General features: G+C 43.6%; 1 pseudogene across 1 annotated transcript; it reads right to left on the minus strand.

The window, feature by feature from the left end:
* Positions 1 to 11,268: 11,268 nt before the first annotated feature.
* Positions 11,269 to 11,903, minus strand: LOC311134595 (uncharacterized protein C14orf119 homolog; annotated as a pseudogene). Its single transcript has one exon. The product of its transcript is annotated as an uncharacterized protein C14orf119 homolog (transcript).
* Between the last annotated feature and the right edge of the window lie 12,431 nt (positions 11,904 to 24,334).

Below are 24,334 nucleotides of genomic sequence, written 5' to 3' on the forward strand. Positions count from 1 at the left end.
CCTTAACAGTCATCCCCACACGCCGCCGATGGAGAGAGATTTACACACATACAGACACACACTGAGAGACAGACATGCACACGCACACACACACACACACACACACACACACACACACACACACACACACACACACACACACACACACACACACACACACACACACACACACACACACACACACACACACACACACACACACACACACACACACACACACACACACACACACACACACACACACACACACACACACACACACACACACACACACACACACACACACACACACACGCGACACAGAGGCCATTCTGCAGCCAGGCATGGTGTGCTGCTAGCCCCCTAAGGGCCTCTCTCTGACAGACTATCCTGCATTGTGAAAGCCACTTACAATCCAGCCACACTCATAAATACTCCCTACTGTTACTAAACAATGTGTCTGTTCCTTCGTTATTGCCAGTATGGATTTGCTTTAGGAAAGGCAAGGCACAGTGATATGTAAGACAGTAGGATTTTCTTGACTATTTCTGAGAATGTTTGTGGTGCACAGTGGTTTCATTTTACATGTGCAAAAGAAAGTTTCCACTTGAATTAATTTATTTCTGAATGACTGTCTGACTTGGAGGCCTTATTCCTTCTTGGTATGGAAATACATATTTCATTTCAGATCTATGCGAAGGGGATATAAAGGACAAACAGAAAACCAATCATCTTTGGACATCTATGGATGCTATTATATGTCTCCGATGTGTATTATATTTGTCCAAACTGGTCTATCCTATGTATACCTCCCTAGATGGAATATCATTAAAAAACATAACTGGAGTCAACTGGAGAGTGGTAAATCAATATTCTATTTGCAGAATTACTGCATTTTCAAACTAGAAGCAGTATTGAATCATGTACTGTACCACAGTGTCATGTCAATCTAATTTTAATATATACGTTTTAGTGAATGAATGCTGAATAATATGAACTTTTCCTTTTATCTTATTTGAGTCATCCAAAGACTGAATTGATTCTCTTACGTATGTATGGGCTTCTCCTCGGGAGATAAAACATTGGGCTGTGAAGTTTACACAGGTGTTTGAACAGAACTGGACTGATGGAAGGAGAGAGGGATGGGGGCAGAGAGAGAGAGAGGGAGAGAGAGAGAGAGAGAGAGAGAGAGAGAGAGAGAGAGAGAGAGAGAGAGAGAGAGAAGGCGAAGGAGGGAGAGAGGGAGGGATGGAAAAGAGACAATGCTTTTAATGTGTCTGTCAAAGTGGAGATGTTTGGGTAATGGTGGTTTCCCTGGCGTCAAAGCAAACAACAAATACATTGACGCAGAAACTTTTTGTGCTTTCAGAGCATTTTTCTGTTTGGAATGTTGGCATTGCGGTTTCTTTGTTTACTAATGTCCCCCAAAGTGCTGTTTGGAGATGGATTCCCAGTGTTTTGGTTCACAGTCTCTCTCTCTGTGTGTGTGTGTGTGTGTGTGTGTGTGTGTGTGTGTGTGTGTGTGTGTGTGTGTGTGTGTGTGTGTGTGTGTGTGTGTGTGTGTGTGTGTGTGTGTGTGTGTGTGTGTGTGTGTGTGTGTGTGTGTGTGTGTGTGTGTGTGTGTGTGTGTGTGTGTGTGTGTGTGTGTGTGTGTGTGTGTGTGTGTGTGTGTGTGTGTGTGTGTGTGTGTGTGTGTGTGTGTGTGATTATGTCAGGCTATAAATATCTAAGCTAGAATAGCTGAACAAGTTAATAATAATTTGTTATGCTGGAAACTGTTCAAACTTACACTCTGCTTCACAGTGGCATTATGCAGAGCATTATTCTATTATTTTCTGACAAATGTCCGAGGTCTTGCAAGTTATACATTTTATACAAAATTCATTTTTGGGTAGCTAGATAAATTGTGCACTGTTATTTTGCTCCGGAGAGTTGTGATTATGTGCAGCTCACCCTGCACTAGCATAAATAACATGAGCATGTCTACTTCTGCTAAGCTTCCCAGTAAAGCAATGAAAACAATCAAGCATTCCAGAAAAGTGCTAAAAAATAGCCCACGGTAACATATGTAGCCTTAGAAACAAGGTTTATGAAATCAATAATTTGCTAGTAACAGATGACATTCATATTCTGACAATCTCTGAAACTAATGGGGATCGTTAATAAATATAAATGATATCGCTATCTGTGTTATTTCTGCCTTCTCTTATCTACCAAACTTTCTCTCAGTTTATGGCCATGGACTTTTCTGCTGGTGTGTAAACATGTCATTGTTCAGGTGTATGTGTGTGTGCCTGTGTACATGCATGTATGTCTGTGCATGTATCAGTCTGTGTGTGCATGTATCTGCATACACTCACATGCATGTGCATCATTGTGTGTGTCTGTGTGTGTGTTTGTGCCCTTGTGTGTGTCTGTCAGTGTGTGTGTGTGTACCAGCACTGCTATCTCCTCATCACTCCAGTCGTCACAGGCCAGACACTCCATTATCAGGAGATGCTTTCATCTGCTGACTTCAGATGTGCCTGTCATCCAGTCCAATTATACACAGAGAAATAGGTATTGTTACACTCCGGGGATTGATTCAAGACACAATAGAAAAGTGGAGAAAGGACTGTAGGCTACAAAATGATCTGTACACACATATTCAAGCACACACACACGCAGAGACACACCCACACACCAACAAACACGCATGCATGCACACACACACACACACACACCTGAAAACAATGATACGTTCACACACCTACACAAAAATCTTCAATCAGTACTGAGGGAAAGTACTGCATAATTAGGAATGCAGAAAGTGATATGATTATTGTTTAACTTCACTAAGCCTACTGTAGGTGAGGTATAATGTACCTAACACCCATGCATGGAGTGTCTGCATGGCCAGAAGGCTGAATCTTACAGCCAGACACTGTCTTATTGGACTTTTTAGACAGTTAGACTCAGCGTTTCCCAAACTCGGTCCGGGGAACCCCAACGGGTGCACATTTTGGTTTTTGCCCTAGCACTACACAGCAGATTGAAATAATCAAAGCTTGATGATGGGTTGATAATTTCAATCAGCTGTGTAGAGCTTGCCTGGCTACATAGACCCCTTGCTCCTGCCAAACGCTACGCCACGCCCACAGACGTTAGTTTCTTCTCCGCAATGAGTCTGGATCTGAGTACCTCCCCGACTCTTCACCAAATGCGAACACATTCGGGGGCCGTCTGAATGGTCTAGAAACCGATGGGTTGGGCCAGAGCCAGAACACATGTGGGTAAAGCGGCAGTTTGAAAATGTGTCATTGGCTTTTATACTCTGATTGGTTAGAGATGATCCAATCGTTGATTACTTTGTTCGGTACAACGCCCCTCGTGCCCCTCGTGTCACCACAAACGACTTCAATGATGGCAGTCTCAGACTAAAGTATGTAGCGAACGACAGAGCAGAGGAAGAATCTAGTGTGAGTCGTCAGGCTAATGTAGTGCTAGGGCAAAAACCAAAATGTGCACCTCTTGGGGTCCCCAGGACTGAGTTTGGGAAATGCTGGTTAGACACCTCACACTGTTGGGGATGGTGCTTTTAAAGAGATGCCCAGGTGGAGCAGTGGGATCTCAGATAGAAAGTCTGAGCCTGGCCTGCTGTTTGGATTGCAGTTTAGACAGACATCAATCAGCAAGACTGACACAAGCTATCCTATCCCACTGCTTCTCTCTCACACTTCTCTTTGATGAACTGACAATTTATGTCAGGAACTTCCATTTACCTACTTCTACCACTCACAGAGAAAATATCAAATTGAAAACAATAGCACAGCTGAATGTCACATTCAGATGTAAGACTGCTTGCTGTGCAGACTAGTTTCTGATAGCACGAAATGTAGGGCATAGTTGACAGTTACTTAGTTCATTGTGGAAATTACAGTGAATTTGCAGTGTAGCCCTGACTGGGACTTGAACCTAGGTCCAGCGACTGACAATCTAACATCTTAGCCGCTACGCCAAGATATCCGAACCTCTCGACAAGGGTTAAGGTCACTGTTATATCATGCATGATAGACAATAAATTAATTCTTACTGGAAATGACTTAGCTCATAAATCATCCAATTACAGATGTCATGTGTAGAAGAGCCCAATTTTGTGACATGCCAAGATGGTGGACGTCTCCGTTTAGAACATACTGCCATGATTTGTCAACACACTGTCACTGATGGCTGCCGAACGATGTCGTTGCTGCTGATATTGACTCACTGATGTGGAACCTGGCTGGCTGGCTGAGATGGAGGGGGCTACATGGAGAGAGAGGATTTGCTCTCCAGCTAAGCCTTTTTCTCTGTGCAGATTCCTACTGGGCCATGAGCAGAGATTTACACACACACACACACTACACACGCTCCCTTTATCCCCAGCCAACTGCCTATGTTTTCTACCCTGACTCTTCCCAATCCACCCAGGTAGCCTAAGTTTGAAAGTGAATAAATTCCCTCATCCAACATTGATCATTAATAATTCATTAAATTTCAGCATGCTGCGAGTTTAGAGTAGGTAGCGCAATCTAGGTAATAGTTCTGCTGTGGTTGATCCCTTGAGCCAGAAGATAAATATCAGTTTCCTGTATAATTGCATCTTTTTAGATTACTGTTCATTATGTAAATAAATGCTGGGAAATCATTAGGATGGGTATAAACCAGACCTGGGTTCAAGTACTGTTTGAAATCTTTCAAATTAGAGCATTTGCTCTAGCCTGCATGAAATGCCAGATCAGCAGGGTTTGCAGTTTAGGGACTATTCTGCTGGTCCATTAAACCAGGCAATCTTAATCAAGCACAGATAAAGTATTTGAACTGATTTAAAATAATACCGTTTTTTATTTTTATTGCTTTAGTACTATTTAATCAAGTATGTGGTACATTTTCACAACAACTCCAAACTGGTCACACTTGTAACGCAGCCAGTCTTTCATTCAAAACCTGTCATTGTGCATTCATTTGGATTGTAAACATCTCTCACCACACAAGTATTGATTCAAAATATAAGTTTATTGTGAAATGTAATAAGAACACTGGTTTAATCACCAAAACACAACATAATGATATCTTTTCAATTTAGTCATTTTAACTACCAGTTAATCTAATAGCAAACAATGCAAGATACGTGTTTGAAATCGGCCATAGAAGTGCTGAACATATACTACAGTACTGTAAATTACAATAGATTACAGTTTTCACATATAAATAAACTTACATTACCCAACAAAATTGACAGAAAATCTATAGTTTCCATAATACAGTATCTATCCAATGTGTGATCAAAGGTGTGATCAATGAAGACATCCTCTACAATCATTCACGCCAAAAAACATTGTATTTTTAAGACACAATGTAAGAAATTTTATGAAACAAATGTAAATAATGAAAATAAAACATAACGTTTAGCACGCATTAATTTGCATCAAGCCTGTCTTGAGCATTTGGCCATAAATTCTCATCCACATCACAGTGAATGTCCTCATTGTTCATGCTCCGCAGGAAAACCCTTTTGGCATGGTGAATCCAAGCTTGACATTGGTCTGCATTGATGTCGTCGCATGCCTCATCTATGGCCAGAAGGAGGGTGGCATGCACGCTCATGGGGATTGCGATCGTACACCTTCGACCTCCATGCTGAAAATATATCCTCAATAGGGTTGAGGAAAGGAGAGTATGGGGGCAGGTATAGATTCAAAAATCGGGGATGGGCCCAGAACCATGCCTGAACCACCTCTGCATGGTGGAACCTGACATTGTCCCACACAATGACATAGGTGACCCCTTCACCTTGACAGGCCTGCTCAATTTCATTGAGAAACACAATGAGGTGTGCAGCATTGAAGGATCCAAGTAATGGCCTACATCCTACCACACCATCTTCAGAGATAACTGTGCACATAGAGATGTTTCCCCCACGTTGTCCAGGCACTTGGACGGTCGCCTGTTGGCCGATGAGATTCCACCCACGGTGCCGAGTTTTGGCCAGGTTGAAGCCAACCTGCACCATCATCAAGCACCATCACCCTCTAAAATATATTTTGGTTGGTTATTTTTACACTATAGTTCCAATATGATATTGTGAAGTAGCATGGTCATCAAATAGTAACAATAATACAGTATATCATGCGCCGAATACAACAGGTGAAATGCTTACTAACAAGCCCTTAACCAACAATGCAGTTCAAGAAAGAGTTAAGAAAATATTTACTAAATAAATTAAGGTAAAGGATAATACAAAGTGACACAATAAAATAACAATAACGAGGCTATATACAGGGGGTACCGGTACCGAGTTAATGTGCGGGGGTACAGGTTAGTCTATGTAATTTGTACATGTAGGTAGGGGTAAAGTGACTATGCATAGATAATAGACAGCGGGGGGCATTTTAATAATTGTTCAGCAGTCTTATGGCTTGGGGGTAGAAGCTGTTAAGGAGCCTTTTGGTCATAGACTTGGTGCTCTGGTACCGCTTGACGTGCGGTAGCAGAGAGAACAGTCTATGACTTGGGTGACTGGAGTTTTTGACACATTTTTGGTATATAGTGCTGTACCTGAACGTACTCGGCCTGCAGTTGTTTCACCCGGTCCTGCCATTTAATCATAGTAAAAATTCCCTGTCTTAGGTCAGTTAGGATCACCTCTTTATTTTAAGAATGTGAAATGTCAGAATAATAGTAGAGAGAATTATTTATTTCAGCTTTTATTTCTTTCATCACATTCCCAGTGGGTCAGAAGTTTACAAACACTCAATTAGTATTTGGTAGCATTGCCTTTAAATTGTTTAACTTGGGTCAAACGTTTCGGGTAACCTTCCACAAGCTTCCCACAATAAGTTGGGTGAATTTTGGCCCATTCCTTCTTGACAGAGCTGTTGTAACTGAGTCAGGTTTGTAGGCCTCCTTGCTCGCACATGCTTTTTCAGTTCTGCCCACACATTTTCTATAGGATTGGCCTTGTGATGGCCAGTCCAATACCTTGACTTTGTTGTCCTTAAGCCATTTTGCCACAACTTTGGAAGTATGTGTCAAATCGGAGGGCCTGTTGTCTGGACCTATGGTAGTCTCTATGGGGGTGCCACAGGGTTCAATTCTTGGGCCGACTCTTTTCTCCGTGTATATCAATGATGTCGCTCTTGCTGCTGGTGACTCTCAGATCCACCTCTACGCAGACGACACCATTTTGTATACATCTGGCCCTTCATTGGACACTGTGTTAACAAACCTCCAAACGAGCTTCAATGCCATACAACACTCCTTCAGTAGCCTTCAACTGCTCTTAAACACTAGTAAAACTAAATGCATGCTCTTCAATCGAACGCTGCTGGCACCCGCCCACCCGACTAGAATCACCACTCTCGACGGGTCTGACCTAGAGTATGTGGACAACTACAAATACCTAGGTGTCTGGTTAGACTGTAAACTCTCCTTCCAGACTCACATTAAGAATCTCCAATCCAAAGTTAAATCTAGAATCGGCTTCCTATTTCGCAACAAAGCCTCCTTCACTCATGCTGCCAAACATGCCCTCGTAAAACTGACTATCCTACCGATCCTTGACTTCGGCGATGTCATTTACAAAATAGCCTCCAACACTCTACTCAGCAAATTGGATGTAGTCTATCACAGTGCCATCCGTTTTGTCTCCAAAGCCCCATACAAAACCCACCACTGTGACCTGTACGCTCTTGTTGGCTGGTCCTCACTACATGTTCGTCGTCAAACCCACTGGCTCCAGGCCATCTATAAATCACTGCTAGGCAAATCCCCGCCTTATCTTAGCTCATTGGTCACCATAGCAGCACCCACCCGTAGTCTGCACTCCAGCAGGTATATCTCACTGGTCATTCCCAAAGCCAACACCTCCTTTGGCCGCCATTCCTTCCAGTTCTCTGCTGCCAATGACTGGAACGAATTGCAAAAATCTCTGAAGCTGGAGACTCTTATCTCCCTCACTAACTTTAAGCATCAGTTGTCAGAGCACCTTACCGATCACTGCACCTGTACACAGCCCATCTGAAATTAGCCCACCCAACTACCTCATCCCTATATTGTTATTTATTTTGCTATTTTGCACCCCAGTATCTCTATTTGCATATAATCTCTTGCACATCTAGCATTCCAGTGTTAATACTAATTGTAATTATTTTGCACTATAGCCTATTTATTGCCTTACCTCCATAACTTGCTACATTTGCACACACTGTATATATATTTTCTGTTGTATTTTTTGACTTTATGTTTTTTTACCCCGTATGTAACTCTGTGTTGTTGTTTTTATCGCACTGCTTTGCTTTATCTTGGCCAGGTCGCAGTTGTAAATGAGAACTTGTTCTCAACTGGCTTACCTGGTTAAATAAAGGTGAAATAAAAAATAAAATAAAATAATAAAAATGCTTGGGGTCATTGTCCATTTGGAAGACCCATTTCTGACCAAGCTTTAACTTCCTGACTGATGTATTGAGATGTTGCTTCAATATATCCACATAATATTCCTTCCTCATGATGCCATCTATTTTGTGAAGTGCACCAGTCCCTCCTGCAGCAAAGCACCTCCACAGCATGATGCTGCCACCCCCGTGCTTCATGGTGTTCTTCGGCTTGCAAGTCACCCCCTTTTTCCTCAAAACATAACGATGGTCATTATGGCCAAACAGTTCTATTTGTGTTTCATCAGACCAGAAGAAATTTCTCCAAAAAGTACGATCTTTGTCCCCATGTGCAGTTGCAAACCGTAGTTTGGCTTTTTTATGGCGGTTTTGGAGCAGTGGCTTCTTCCTTGCTGAGTGGCCTTTCAGCTTAAATCGATATAGAACTCGTTTTACTGTGGATATAGATACTTTTGTACCTGTTTCCTCCAGCATCTTCACAAGGTTCTTTGCTGTTGTTCTGGGATTGATTTGCACTTGTCGCACCAAAGTACGTTCATCTCTAGGAGACAGAATGCGTCTCCTTCCTGAGCGGTATGACATCTGCGTGGTCCCATGGTGTTTATACTTGCGTACTATTGTTTGTACAGATGAACGTGGTACCTTCAGGCTTTTGGAAATTGCTCCCAAGGATGAACCAGACTTGTGGAGGTCTACAATTCTTTTTCTGAGGTCTTGGCTGATTTCTTTTGATTTTCACATGATGTCAAGCAAAGAGGCACTGAGTTTGAAGGTAGGCCTTGAAATACATCCACAGGTACACCTCCAATTGACTCAAATGATGTCAATTAGCCTATCAGAAGCTTCTAAAGCCATGGCATAATTTTCTGAAATGTTCCATGCTGTTTAAAGGCACAGTCAACTTAGTGTATGTAAACTTCTGACCCACTGTAATTGTGATACAGTGAATTATAAGTGAAATATTCTGTCTGTAAACAATTGTTGGAAAAATTACTTGTGTCATGCACAAAGTAGATGTCCTAACCGACTTGCCAAAACTATAGTTTGTTAACAAGAAATTTGTGGAGTGGTTAAAAAACAAGTTTTAATGACTCTTACCTAAGTGTATGTAAACTTCCTACTTCAATTGTAAATGTGTTTCATAGATACTGTCAGAATGCTGAATGTGGATGTGGTGCAGGAATCAGGCGCAGGACACAGAAGCTTCATCCAACAGACTTTAGTAGACGACAAACGAAATACAAACGGGCCTCAAAAGAGCCCGGAGGCGAGCGATTACGCACACCGTGCGTAAACACCAAAATACAAAATAGCGCGCACACAAGTGCGAAAACTCTCCAAACAATGGAGCAAAACAATCCCAGCACCTGCTGACAGGCGGAACAATTACACACAACACACGACTAACAAAACCAGAACTTATAGGACACATAATTAACACTAAACGGAAACAGGTGTACAAATAAGACAAAACCAAACAAACATCGAAAACATACAACGGTGGCAGCTAGTACTCCGGGGACGACGACCGCCGAAGCCTGACCGAGCAAGGAGGAGGAGCAGCCTCGGCCGAAACCGTGACAGATACAGTGCCTTGCAAAAGTATTCATCCCCCTTGGAGTTTTTCCTATTTTGTTGCATTACATCCTGTAATTTAAATGCATTTGTATTTGGATTTCATGCAACGGACATACACAAAATAGTCCAAATTGGTGAAGTGAAATGAAAAAAATAACCTGTTATTATACAAAATAAATAACGGAAAAGTGGTGTGTGCATATGTATTCACCCCTTTGCTATGAAGACCCTAAATAAGATCTGGTGCAACCAATTACCTTCAGAAGTCACATAATTAGTTAAATAAAGTCCACCTGTGTGCAATCTAAGTGTCACATGATCTGTCACATGATCTCAGTATATTTACACCTGTTCTGAAAGGCCCCATTGTCTGCAACACCACTAAGCAAGGGGCACCACCAAGCAAGCGGCACCATGAAGACCAAGGAGCTCTCCAAACAGGTCAGGGACAAAGTTGTGGAGAAGTACAGATCAGGGGTGGGTTATAAAAACATATCTGAAACTTTGAACATCCCACGGAGCACCATTAAATCCATTATTAAAAAATGGAAAGAATATGGCACCACAACAAACCTGCCAAGAGAAGACCGCCCACCAAAACTCACGGACCAGGCAAGGAGGGCATTAATCAGAGAGGCAACAAAGAGAACAAAGGCATGTGGGAGACTCCCCAAACATATGGAAGAAGGTACTCTGGTCAGATGAGACTAAAATTGAGCTTTTTGGCCATAAAGGAAAACGCTATGTCTGGCGCAAACCCAACACCTCTCATCACCCCGAGAACACCATCCCCACAGTGAAGCATGGTGGTGACAGCATCATGCTGTGGGGATGTTTTTCATCAGCAGGGACTGGGAAACCGGTCAGAATTGAAGGAATGATGGATGGCGCTAAATACAGGGAAATTCTTGAGGGAAACCTGTTTCAGTCTTCCAGAGAATTATATTTAATATTTATATTTATATTTATTTTTATATTTATATTTTATTTATTTCTATTTTAGTCATTTAGCAGACGCTCTTATCCAGAGCGACTTACAGGAGCAATTAGGGTTAAGTGCCTAGCTCAAGGGCACATTGACATTTTTCACCTATGGGCACATCAACATTTTTCACCTAGTTGGCTCGGGGATTCGAACCAGCGACCTTTCAGTTACCGGCCCAACACTCTTAACCACCCCCCCGTTCTTCACTGTCTCCACACATATGCTTCCCCATGTACCACTCCAACTTTACTTGTTTCTATCTGTCTACCACCCACGCATTGTCTATCCATTCTACACCCTCTTCTCCCTTATCCCTCAATCCCTGCCTGCTGTCCCAGCTACACCTCTGTAGAAGTGGGCAACAAAGATCGGGTCCCTCTCTTCTAGAATGTGCAGGAAACTGTTCCTCTCCTCCTCACTCCATGACTCAAACCATTGGGTCCAGAGGCGCAGTTGGCACTCAAAGATATTTGGTGGGCTGTCCTTAACCTGTAGCGTATTGAGCGACTCGAGGAGGGTACACACTTTCCCTGCACAGCTTTCCCCAACAGGTCCTGCAGAAACCGTTCCCTCTGGGCAGTGCCCCAGCTCAGGAACCAGCTCAATACACAACGCTGCTCCTGAAGAGTTACGTAGGAGAGTGGCAGGGGCTCTCTGCCTGCCACTGAGTTCAGAGAGGTACAAGATAGGTTCTCCAAGCTGGGAGGCACTAAACCCTGTGGTACTGACGGAAAGTCTGCCTGGCTGGGTGAAGATGAACTGGACTGTGTGCAGAGCCAACCCTGTCCAGCAGTGTTAGCTGTATCCAGTCTGTTGCTACTGATGTTGGGATAGTGTGTGTTGCTGGACAGGGTGCCAGCAGCTGGGGGCATCATGCCAGGGGGCTGCTGGTTTGAGCCTTGATTGACATGGAAGAACCAGGACATCATGCACCGTTTTTTACAAGTCACGTTCTTCTTATTTTCGACATGTTGCAACCTCCAACTGAGCCAGGGACGGAGGTTCACCTTCCAGCAGGACAATGACCCTAAGCATACTGCTAAAGTAACACTCGAGTGGTTTAATGGGAAACATTTAAATGTCTTGGAATGGCGTAGTCAAAGCCCAGACCTCAATCCAATTGAGAATCTGTGGTATGACTTAAAGATTGCTGTACACCAGCGAAACCCATCCAACTTGAAGGAGCTGGAGCAGTTTTGCCTTGAACAATGGGCAAAAATCCCAGTGGCTAGATGTGCCAAGCTTATAGAAACATACCCCAAGAAACTTGCAGCTGTAATTGCTGTAAAAGGTGGCTCTACAAAGTATTTACTTTGGGGGGGGGGGGGGGGGGTGAATAGTTATGCACGCTCAAGTTTTCTGTTTTTTTGTCTTATTTCTTGTTTGTTTCACAATAAAAAATATTTTGCATCTTCAAAGTGGTAGGCATGTTGTGTAAATCAAATGATACAAACCCCCCAAAAATGTGAATTCCAGGTTGTAAGGCAACAAAATAGGAAAAATGGCAAGGGGGGTGAATACTTTCGCAAGCCACTGTACCTGGTGCCTCTTCAAAAGGCAGGCGATTGTTGGTAGGCTGATGGATGCCACATTTGCAAAGGTGTCATCGTTCTCCTCAATGGCCTGCTGTATGTCATTCCTGGCTCTAACCATTTCCACCACTGTCCACCCCTGCTGGTCGGTCAACACACGGCTATGGCCATCACCATGGGGTCTACTGTCAATTCCGAGGGTAGAACAGAATATGTCAATAGATCATACTGTAAGAATACTGGAACATGTTTTGTGACTTTACATGCATTACAATATGTAATTTACTGTAATGCTAAAGCATAGTGCATATCTTACAGATGTACCGGTTTTCTTGTCAAAATGTTCTCATGATCGGATTGACAGTTGATCTTTTCAGATTGGGGTGAACTAATCTGGCAGCCTCTGCCATGGTAAGGCCTCTGTTTACCACATGGTCAACGACGATAGCCCAGACTTCATTAGACACAACAGTTCCCTGCCGTCTGCCTCCTTCTCTCTGATGTCCACTTCTTTGACGGGGACAATGCCCACCCCTTTGACCTATTTGATGGGGCCCATGCCCACCTCTTTGACCTCTCTGATGGGCCTCTTGTCCATGAGCTCTTTGATTTCTTCCTCTCCCTTGCTGTCTATCCTGCTCCATGTTGAAAGAAATTGCAAGTGTTCACACACACCCTTTTATATGGTGACCAATTGTGGTTACTGCTATGTGAAATCAATTAGCAATATGGAGCAGTCATTATGTATAGTTATTATGTATCATACATGTAATTTAGACGTTTATACTTTATAAACACACATTTTATTTCTGTAAAATCTATAGGTTTACCAAACGGTTAAGTGATTAACCATTAAGCGCAGTTGGATTAAGTGATGGTAAAATGTATTTAAACAAATGAGAAGAGAATAATTTGAAAAGTATTGTGAGCATTGCATTGTGAAAGGCAATTACTTTATATGAAAGTTATTTCTAGATGAAACCCTGATTTGAAATCAGGTCTGGTACAAACACTATTTGGTTTTGAGGAAAGGTTGATTTACATTGCCTGTGTATCTTCAATGGTGAGTTACAGAGTGTATTTTACAACACAAAGTGACTGGAAATTAAATTAAATCTTCATATCTCCATTCATCATAATGAGGAGAGAAAATGGGAAATATGTTTCAACACACATTGTGGATTATGTTTGTAGCAAACAAATATTAGTACACTAGGTTTTCTCTGTCTCTTTATCTCGCTCCCTCTCACTCACATACACAAGCACACAAACGCACACACACACACACACACACACACACACACACACGCGCACACTCACACACACACACACACACACACACACACACACACACACACACACACACACACACACACACACACACACACACACACACACACACACACACACACGGACCCCCCCCCCCCACTCACACAAAGGAGGAGAAGTGTCACTATGGAAACAAGGAGGATAGATTCTAAAAGCTACCTCTTGAGAGGAGAGTTATTACAACAAAAATCAGTGCACAGTGTGACTGGCAGAGCAGCCAGCAACAATATTCAGAACGTCATCTCAGTCTCTCCCTCTGTCACCCACTTAAACAACATCAAACCAGACCTGTCAGGCCCTCACTGCCTTTTTTATCTGTCTACTCCTTGTGTGTGTGTGTGTGTGTGTGTGTGTGTGTGTGTGTGTGTGTGTGTGTGTGTGTGTGTGTGTGTGTGTGTGTGTGTGTGTGTGTGTGTGTTGGTCTGTGTGTGGACGTGTTTAAAAAAACAAAAATGTGACCAACTTGGGACATTTTGTTAGTCCCCACAAGTTCAAATGCTATTTCTAGGAGGTTTAGGGTTAAGGTTAGAATTAGTGTTAGGGTTAGAATTAGGTTTAGGGTTAGGGTTATGAGCTAGGGTTAGTTTTAGGGTTAGGGTTAGGAGCTAGGGTTTGGTTTAGGGTTAAGGTTAGGTTTTTGGGTTAAGGTTAGGGTTAGGGTTAGGGTTAGGGTTAAGGTTAAGGTTAGGGTTAGGGTTAGGGTAATAGTACGGGTTAGGTTTAGGGTTAGGGTTTAGGGAAAATAGGATTTTGAATGGGACTGAATTGTGTGTCCACACAAGGTTAGCTGTACAAAACCGTGTGTGTGTGTGTGTGCATGCATGCACATGCGTGTGTGTGTGTGTTAGCGAGAGACAGTATGTGTGACTGTCTGAGGGTGTGTGTTTGCAAAAACGATATGTGGGTATGTTTGTTTGAGAGAGAGAGCCTGTGTATGTGGCTCTGTGGGCAGCTGTGTATGTGGCCCCGTGGGCAGCTGTGTATGTGGCTCTGTGAACAGCTGTATATGTGGCTCTATGGGCAGCTGTGTATGTGGCTCTGTGGGCAGCTGTGTATGTGGCTCTGTGGGCAGCTGTGTATGTGGCTCTGTGGGCAGCTGTGTATGCGTGGGTTTTTAGTGTAATAGGTACCACACATTCCTGTAATAGGGCTAATCCATTTTAATCCAACCTGCCACTGTTACCTTACCATGATGAATGTAAGCCTAAATGTGTTGAGACGTAGAGAAATGCCCGTTGGAAATAGGGGAGGTAGTGTGTGTGTGCGTGTGTGTGTTTGTGTGCCTGCGTGCGCGTGTGTGTGCGTGCGCATGTTCATTAAGGCTCTGCACTACCTAAAACAGGTTTTTCTGCCCATTCCCTTCAAGGCTAATTGGTGCAGGTCTGTGCAGGGTCACCCCTGTCCTTCCTGATGTCTCCTTCAGCTGTAATCAGCACCATGGACAGCAGCACCACTAGAGTTCCCTTCACAGTAGGAACAATGGCTGAATATCAATAGTCTACACAGGGTTCTTCTTCAGGGCTGAATCTCAATAGTCTTCACAGGCATCCTCTTTGGTCTGAATCTTAATAGTCTACACAGGTTTCCTCTCAGGGCTGAATCTTTATAGTCTCCACAGGATTCCTCTCAGGGCTGAATCTTAAGTCTACACAGGTTTGCTCTTTGGTCTGAATCTTAATAGTCTACACAGGTTTCCTCTCAGGGCTGAATCTTTATAGTCTCCACAGGATTCCTCTCAGGGCTGAATCTTAAGTCTACACAGGTTTCCTCTCAGGGCTGAATCTTAATAGTTTACACAGGTTTCCTTTCAGGGCTGAATCTTTATAGTCTCCACAGGATTCCTCTCAGGGCGGAATGTTAATAGTCTATAAGGCTTCCTCTTCTCAACTCTTGTCCTTCATTCACACTGATTTGAAAGATTAAGTGAAAACAGGTTCCCTAGTCAACTTACCAACCTCCCATATTGTTTTCATCTAACCTAATCATCTTTAGATTTGTGCAGAAGACGGTTAGGATTTAGGAGATGAGGAGCGGAGCCACTTTAGACTTTTGAGGTAATATCCCAGACATTCTCTTCTGTATTTTAAACCTCTGAGGTATTAGACTACTTTAGGAAAGCTATACCTCAGCCATTCAGCTGACTGGCTTAAAATACCTGAAAGTCTGGCAGGCAATGTAAAGCACTAGTTTAGTGTACCACCTGCCTTGGAAGACTTACTCTTAATTTTAGCGCCATTGTCTCACAGACTTAGGCTTTGTTCAATCTGATGACACTAAGAAAAGAGCATAAAAGAGAAAAAAGGGGAAATAGAAAGCGAAAATACAAGGGAGAGAGAGAAAGAGAGAAAGAGGGAGAGAGAGAGAGAGAGAGAGAGAGAGAGAGAGAGAGATGAGAGAGAGAGAGAGAGAGAGAGAGAGAGAGAGAGAGAGAGAGAGAGAGAGAGAGAGAGAGAGAGAGAGAGAGAGAGATGGAGAGGTGTGCAGATAACGGGAGAGGAAAACCTCCTCACCAGTAAAGATGATGTCAGTCTCTGCAGCTGAGCCCCCAGTCCCCGACACACAGAGCTGAACACTCCAGCCCCAGTCTGACATACAGACAGAGAGAGAAGGAGAGGAGCGAGAAGGGGAGGAGAGAACCGGATAGACAGAATGAATGGAATCAAGCAGGTGCGTATACAGTTACTGTCTACCAATATTTTATTTTGTGTCATTCATTGACATGAATGCCTTTTGTTTGTTGTTTGTTGATGGTTTGAAGTTCTCAGACCCTGGCACAGATTGACAGGAGTGGGAGTCTGGGATCTGGAATCTGCTTCATCTATGTTATCTTGATTGTTGTGGAGGGGGGGTGTGGGTGTGTGCGTGTGTGTGGAGGGGAGGGGTGTGTGTGTGGAGGGGTGTGTGTGTGTGTGGAGGGGGGGTGTGTGTGTGTGTGTGCGTGCGTGTGTTTGTGGAGGGGGGGTGTGCATGTGTGTGTGTGGAGGGGGGGTGTGTGTGTGTGTGCGTATATGTGCCTGTGTGTGTGTATGTGTTTTGCACAAATGAGTGTGTGCGTGTCAGTGTGTCTGTGTGCGTGTGTTTGAGCTTGTGTGTGTGGGTATTCACCTTAGATTTAAGGGCACTGTCTTTAACAGAACCTTTTCAATTAACAGATTACTCATTTGCCTCTATTTCAATCCTCTACGGGGATTAAAGAGCTTGAATAATTCATGTCTAATCAGATACAGAGTCTTAAAGCTGAAAAAAGGACAATGAGAAGGATATCATAGCCCCCCATGGTGTGTGGTATTTGTATGAAGGGGGTGGTTAGTACCAAAGACTTCTATTATCATTAGAGGTGTTGTGTCACAGAGCGTGTGCCGTAACGGGTCGTGGCTGCGCGGGGTGAGAGAGTGCTGTGCGTTGTGGGATACTGCTGGTCAAACAGGTGTCACAGATGGTGGTCCAGCCTCTGCTGCTGCTTTCTATTAAATCACTGATAGACCACTATAGCCCTGGGTCGTGTTCATTAGGGCACACTGTAGTAAAACATTTTGCAACAGAAAACGAGATGGAGCATTTCTTATTGGACATGATTCCGTTTCTGACTGTTTCTCCCATTCTGTGCCTACTGAATACGACCCAGGGTTATGTTAATTTACTCTAAAACGACCCAACATTGTCTACAAAAAAAGAATATGAAATGAGAGGTGTCATCTAACAAGTTCAGGTAGTACAGTTTCTGTTTGCAAAAGTTTGCGCCTGTTCGGAGCATATTCAACGTATTAAACATAGCCTTGGGAAATCTCACAGTCAGCCAGCCAGTCAGTCAGTCAGCCAGCCAGCCATTCACAGTGTGTTGGTAAACCATTTAGTTAGTCACAGCATACAATACACTTTCTGAGAGGCTCTGAGAGAGATTCACGCTGAAAATCCTATCATGTCACATCACATTTCCGATCCTTTCCGATTCTCTGTGACGGCCACGGAGAAACATTGAACAGAGGCTGAGAGAATGTGGGGTGTCAGTGTGTAACGGCGGTAGAGGGGTGTGTGGCAGAGGGAGGGTTATAGGTGAGGGAAGGGGGCGGATGGTGGCGGGTCCGATGTGGGTGTATGACGCCGGTGGAGGGGTGTGTGGAGGGAGGTGGAGGAAGGGGAGTGGAGAAGGGTGTGTGGAGGGAGGTGGAGGAAGGGGAGTGGAGAGGGGTGTGTGGAGGGAGGTGGAGGAAGGGGAGTGGAGAGGGGTGTGTGGGGGGAGGTGGAGGAAGGGGAGTGGAGAGGGGTGTGTGGAGGGAGGTGGAGGAAGGGGAGTGGAGAGGGGTGTGTGGGGGGAGGTGGAGGAAGGGGAGTGGAGAGGGGTGTGTGGGGGGAGGTGGAGGAAGGGGAGTGGAGAGGGGTGTGTGGAGGGAGGTGGAGGAAGGGGAGTGGAGAGGGGTGTGTGGGGGGAGGTGGAGGAAGGGGAGTGGAGAGGGGTGTGTGGGGGGAGGTGGAGGAAGGGGAGTGGAGAGGGGTGTGTGGGGCAAGAGAAGAGGGACGGCTGGTGCAGGGATATCAGTAAATACCAGCAGTGCTGGCCTAAAGGGGAGAAACTTTAAGTAAATATTCAAAGAGTCATCCAAACATGGTTCTTTTGGACAGCTAAACTGTTAATAAACAATTTACTGTCTCCTGGAAACTTTTTTGAAACTATGTTGGATTAACATATTAGGGCAGTACTTCTGTGGAAGCAAGCTGTTCAGCGCTAACTGTTTCAGTCAGGCAGATACAAACACACACACACACACACACGCACACACACACACGCACACACACACGCACAATCACAGAGGCCAGCCGATGCGCAAGAAGATTGGTTTGTTTGCATAGCCCCTGCACAGCAACCCCATTTATTTATCCTGCTAAAACTGGAACACCAAACAACCACTATTAGCTATTGTGCACCGTCTGTTTCTCTGCTGTAAGTAACCGGCAAAATGACAAATGTTCTCGTAGATAAAGGCCACATAGGCAGTAAAGGACCCCAGGCTCCCCACTGAGATTCTATTAATTAGAAGATCCAACGGATATCTGGCTGGGCTCTAATGTGTTTTCTTATTCTGTGTTCTAAGAAACTACGCTGACCTGATGTTGCCCCATTTCTGTTTTTACTACCTTCATCTATTAATTCATAGACCGTAACTCCTTGTTCATTTTGATGCTGTTATACTGCTGTAAACGCCCTACTTACTTTCACTCCTATTTTCAGACGTGAGTCCCAAGGGAGCTTTTCCTGTGTAGTTACTCATCTACTCCCCCTGTATGAAAATGTTACGGGGGCAGAGCGAGTGCTTTGATGGCTGAGTTAGTTTTACATCTTGATTTCAAAGACTCCTTTGTCTCCTTTGTTCATGCTGAGGGAACTTGTTTGTATTGCATTATTCATACTTTATTTATTCTAATGTGTGTTTTTAATACACTGCAGTGATTTCAGAGACATCATCCTAGTAGAGAAACATCAAAAACTTCTGTGATGTAGCATGGAGGGTTCCCCCTTATGCAGAGAACGATTTGCAGATTGATCGTTCAGTTCATTCGGTCCTTCACGCTACAGCTATCTCTCTCTCGCTCTCTCTTTCACTGTACCTGTAAAAGCTGGAGCCCCAAAATCCCGATAGAGGCGACCTCTGAGCCCTTCAGCCTTCATGTCATTACCGCTGACCAGCAGCTCGCCTCTATCTAGCCCTGATCTCCAGACCTCCCTCAGTGGCAGCCAGCCAGCAGCATACCACACCGCCAGAGAAACAGGAGAGGAGAGGTGGAGAGGAGGGAAGAGAAGAGGGGAGAGAGGAGGGAGGGAGAGGGTAGGAGAGGAGGGAAAGAGCAAGAGAGGGGAGGGAAATGGGGGAGAGAGGGAATGAGACAGATAAAAGAGAGGCGAGTGCAAGACGAAAGGATTAGGAGAGAGAAAGGAGAAAGAGGAGGATATGAGAAAGGGAGAGAGGGAGCGAGTGAGGGGGAGAGAGAGGGAGGGGGAGGAATTAAGTGGGAAAGAGAGAGGCAAGGGGCGGGGGGGGGTTAAGGGAGGGAGAGACAAAACGTGAGAGGGAGTGAGGGGTAGAGAGAGTAAGAGACAAAAAGATGGACAGAGAAAAAGGGAGTGAGACCAACAGGTAGAAATGGGCAGAGGGAGAGAGAAAAAAGGAGGTTTAAAGAAGGATAGAAGGAAGAGAGGGGAATGAGAGAGAGGAGAAGGGGGAGAATGAGTGGGGGAGAGAGATACAGTAGAGAGAAAGGGAGATCAAGAGAATTGGGAGAGGTAGAGTAGAGGTAGAAAGAATGAGAGTAAGGGAGATAGATAAAGGTAGGGAGAAAGAAGGAGAGTGGCAGATCAAATGAGAAAGGGAAAGACTGAGCGAGAGAGAGAGAGAGAGAGAGAGAGAGAGAGAGAAATACGATGCTGTTTCAAGGCCATGACTTACTGATAATGTCACTCTACTTCAAAGTGCAAAGTGCTCTTGCGTGACTGCGCCTCTGGAGAATTCCCTTCCCTCCTAGTTCAGACGATACCAGGAAGCATGACAACAGGGGGTGCGGCGCTTGCACATGATATTTGACACGTTTCTAGGGTAAATTGTGAAGAAAAGTACTTGGTTTCCTTTTAATTGTGTGTTCATCGACCCACAGATGATACAGAGGACACCTGTAGATGCCTAATGAGTCCATTGAATCCAAAGAGGTAATATAATCAGTAAGTATATTGTATATACAGTGGGGGAAAAAAGTATTTAGTCAGCCACCAATTGTGCAAGTTCTCCCACTTAAAAAGATGAGAGAGGCCTGTAATTTTTATCATAGGTACACGTCAACTATGACAGACAAAATGAGAAAAAAAAATCCAGAAAATCACATTGTAGGATTTTTTATGAATTTATTTGCAAATTATGGTGGAAAATAAGTATTTGGTCAATAACAAAAGTTTCTCAAAACTTTGTTATATACCCTTTGTTGGCAATGACACAGGTAAAAATTTTTCTGTAAGTCTTCACAAGGTTTTCACACACTGTTGCTGGTATTTTGGCCCATTCCTCCATGCAGATCTCCTCTAGAGCAGTGATGTTTTGGGGCTGTCGCTGGGCAACACGGACTTTCAACTCCCTCCAAAGATTTTCTATGGGGTTGAGATCTGGAGACTGGCTAGGCCACTCCAGGACCTTGAAATGCTTCTTACGAAGCCACTCCTTCGTTGCCCAGGCGGTGTGTTTGGGATCATTGTCATGCTGAAAGACCCAGCCACGTTTCATCTTCAATGCCCTTGCTGATGGAAGGAGGTTTTCACTCAAAATCTCACAATACATGGCCCCATTCATTCTTTCCTTTACACGGATCAGTAGTCCTGGTCCCTTTGCACAAAAACAGCCCCAAAGCATGATGTTTCCACCCCCATGCTTCACAGTAGGTATGGTGTTCTTTGGATGCAACTCAGCATTCTTTGTCCTCCAAACACGACGAGTTGAGTTTTTACCAAAAAGTTATATTTTGGTTTCATCTGACCATATGACATTCTCCCAATCCTCTTCTGGATCATCCAAATGCACTCTGGCAAACTTCAGACGGGCCTGGACATGTACTGGCTTAAGCAGGGGGACACGTCTGGCACTGCAGGATTTGAGTCCCTAGCGGCGTAGTGTGTTACTGATGGTAGGCTTTGTTACTTTGGTCCCAGCTCTCTGCAGGTCATTCACTAGGTCCCCCCGTGTGGTTCTGGGATTTTTGCTCACCGTTCTTGTGATAATTTTGACCCCACGGGGTGAGATCTTGCGTGGAGCCCCAGATCAAGGGAGATTATCAGTGGTCTTGTATGTCTTCCATTTCCTAATAATTGCTCCCACAGTTGATTTATTTAAACCAAGCTGCTTACCTATTGCAGATTCAGTCTTCCCAGCCTGGTGCAGGTCTACAATTTTGTTTCTGGTGTCCTTTGTCAGCTCTTTGGTCTTGGCCATAGTGGAGTTTGGAGTGTGACTGTTTGAGGTTGTGGACAGGTGTCTTTTATACTGATAACAAGTTCAAACAGGTGCCATTAATACAGGTAACGAGTGGAGGACAGAGGAGCCTCTTAAAGAAGAAGTTACAGGTCTGTGAGAGCCAGAAATCTTGCTTGTTTGTAGGTGACCAAATACTTATTTTCCACCATAATTTGCAAATAAATTCATTAAAAATCCTACAATGTGATTTTCTGGATTTTTTTTTCTCAATTTCTCTGTCATAGTTGACGTGTACCTATGATGAACATTACAGGCCTCTCTCATCTTTTTAAGTGGGAGAACTTGCACAATTGGTGGCTGACTAAATACTTTTTTTCCCCACTGTACATATACACTGAGGTAAATACAGACTGACAAAAATAACAGATGAGTATGATGCATGTCACTGTCCCACTGTTACAATTTTGACAGCTCAATTTGACAAACACATTTCCTTGAATATAGTTTTTATCGGTCTTGTTAAATTACTAATGTCATGATGTGTGCAATTTTGACATTCAATATAATTCATGTTTTTGTGTGGATAATTTCTTATTAACCTTTGGACACACCTACACATAGAGAATGAATTACTTGGCATCCTGACTTTGCAGGATTTTGATGCTATTACAGCCAAAATAATTGGATTGTATTACAATAGAAATGCACCATATCAAATGTAGACTTGCGATTCAGCAATGAACCGCATGTGGCCAAATGAGCAGATGGAATATGATAGAGCATATTGTTATGTTTTGAATGGACCACTTGCAAAGCACTGGACTCATGAAAGGCTGATTGAGTTCATATGACTCACTGACCTACTGAGAATCCCATTGGATGAATGGCAACAGTCCACTTACAACAGGGACGCATACCCATAAACAATGGATTGCAATCCATCTAAACACACTGACCATCCTGCTCTTACTCCTTATTCTGTGAATGTCTACCATGGTAAAGTCATCACATTCTCCTCTGGGACACAATAATGGTGTGTGAAAACCACAGACTCTTTATATCGCTCAGAAGCATGTCTATTGTATTCCCCAGAAGCTGGCTCCTTGAGCTCGGAGGTCCTTGAATGAGAAAATAACCTCTCACTTTTCTCCTTGTCTGTCTACCTTCCCACCCTCCATCTATCTATCATGATTCTCTCGTTCCCTCTCCACTCTCAGGTTGCTGGGTAATTCCGTGGATGACGTGAGGAGGTCAGAGGAACCCATCTCCACCCCGCCCCCTGTCTCCCTCTCAGCCTATCTGCCGCTGTGTCCTATGGCTTTTTATTCCTATGTGATGACAGAATGGGCTCATGTAGGGATAGAAGCCACTTAACACACGGCGAGAGAGCTACATGAAAAAAAGAGGAAGTGATCCAGTCCTAGTTGGCCCGTCCCATACGCCTGGTACATACGGTTTGATTAATGTTTCCTGCTTCTGATTTCATGTTCCCTGAAGGAAAGCTACACTTGTGCTCATCCTTCAGATAATGAGTTAGCTCATTGAAGTGCTCAGAGAAGAGTGAGTCAGACGCTGTTATGGTTGTCAGTGCACCTGTTTTTGCTTCCAGGCACAAACGGCCTTTCCTGTTTCCAATTTCTGATGCGCTGGTGACAGCGGCGGTCTCCAGGGATGGATGTCATAAACCAAAGGAAGAAACAAGCAAGGAGAGACCAATGCATATTTTTAATAACCACTTTAAAAGAGGCACTAAGTGAACCACTTTACAATATTTCCATTTCTTTTCTCTCTCTCTTTCTCTCCCACTTTGATTCTGTTGCACATTATTAAAATAAAACTTTAACATTGAGCATTGCACCGGGAAATCATCTAGCTATAACAAGATACAATATAAGATACATATTAACAAGATAAAGCACCTTTTTTGTGCTAGTAAATAATATTCATAATTAAACAGTTGAAGGACAGACACGGAGGACTGAGTGTGTGTTTTGTGTGTGGTAGTATCAGTGCATGGGAGGAGCTCCTAAAACAGGTCTCAGGACTGGGAATAGTCCTTGGATGCACCTGAGTTTGTACAGATGGAAGCTTTCCTAATTTCCTTTCCTAAAGACCTACAGATGAATACTTTGTTGGAAGAGGTTTTACACAGTCGTTTTACAATTTTTAAAGAAACTACAGAGAATCAGCACAAACAGTTGGATGAATGCAACTGCTACAGATCTCATGTTCCCTTCAGATAGAGGACATTGGCGTTCACATTACAATAACAAATAACATAGCACCAGTTAATGTTTATACAAAAGCTAATACAATGAATGTCAATGCAGTACACTAAGGTAAAAAGAATACAAAAGGAGTCATTTTTGGAGAAGCATATACAAAAGGTGCACTGACATAGTCTAAATCAGTTTGGATGTAATTTAGGTCCTGTTGCATAAAAAAAAACCAATATCCTCTATGAACACTTTGTGATTGTGAAACGTTCATGCATTATTTTGAAAAGTATTATTAAAAGTAAAGTTTTATTTTCAAGTATACATTTTTTCTTTCATTTTTCTAATGAAATATAGT

Source organism: Coregonus lavaretus, assembly GCF_964263955.1.
Source record: "Coregonus lavaretus genome assembly, chromosome: 9".
NCBI classification, from domain to species: Eukaryota; Metazoa; Chordata; class Actinopteri; order Salmoniformes; family Salmonidae; genus Coregonus; species Coregonus lavaretus.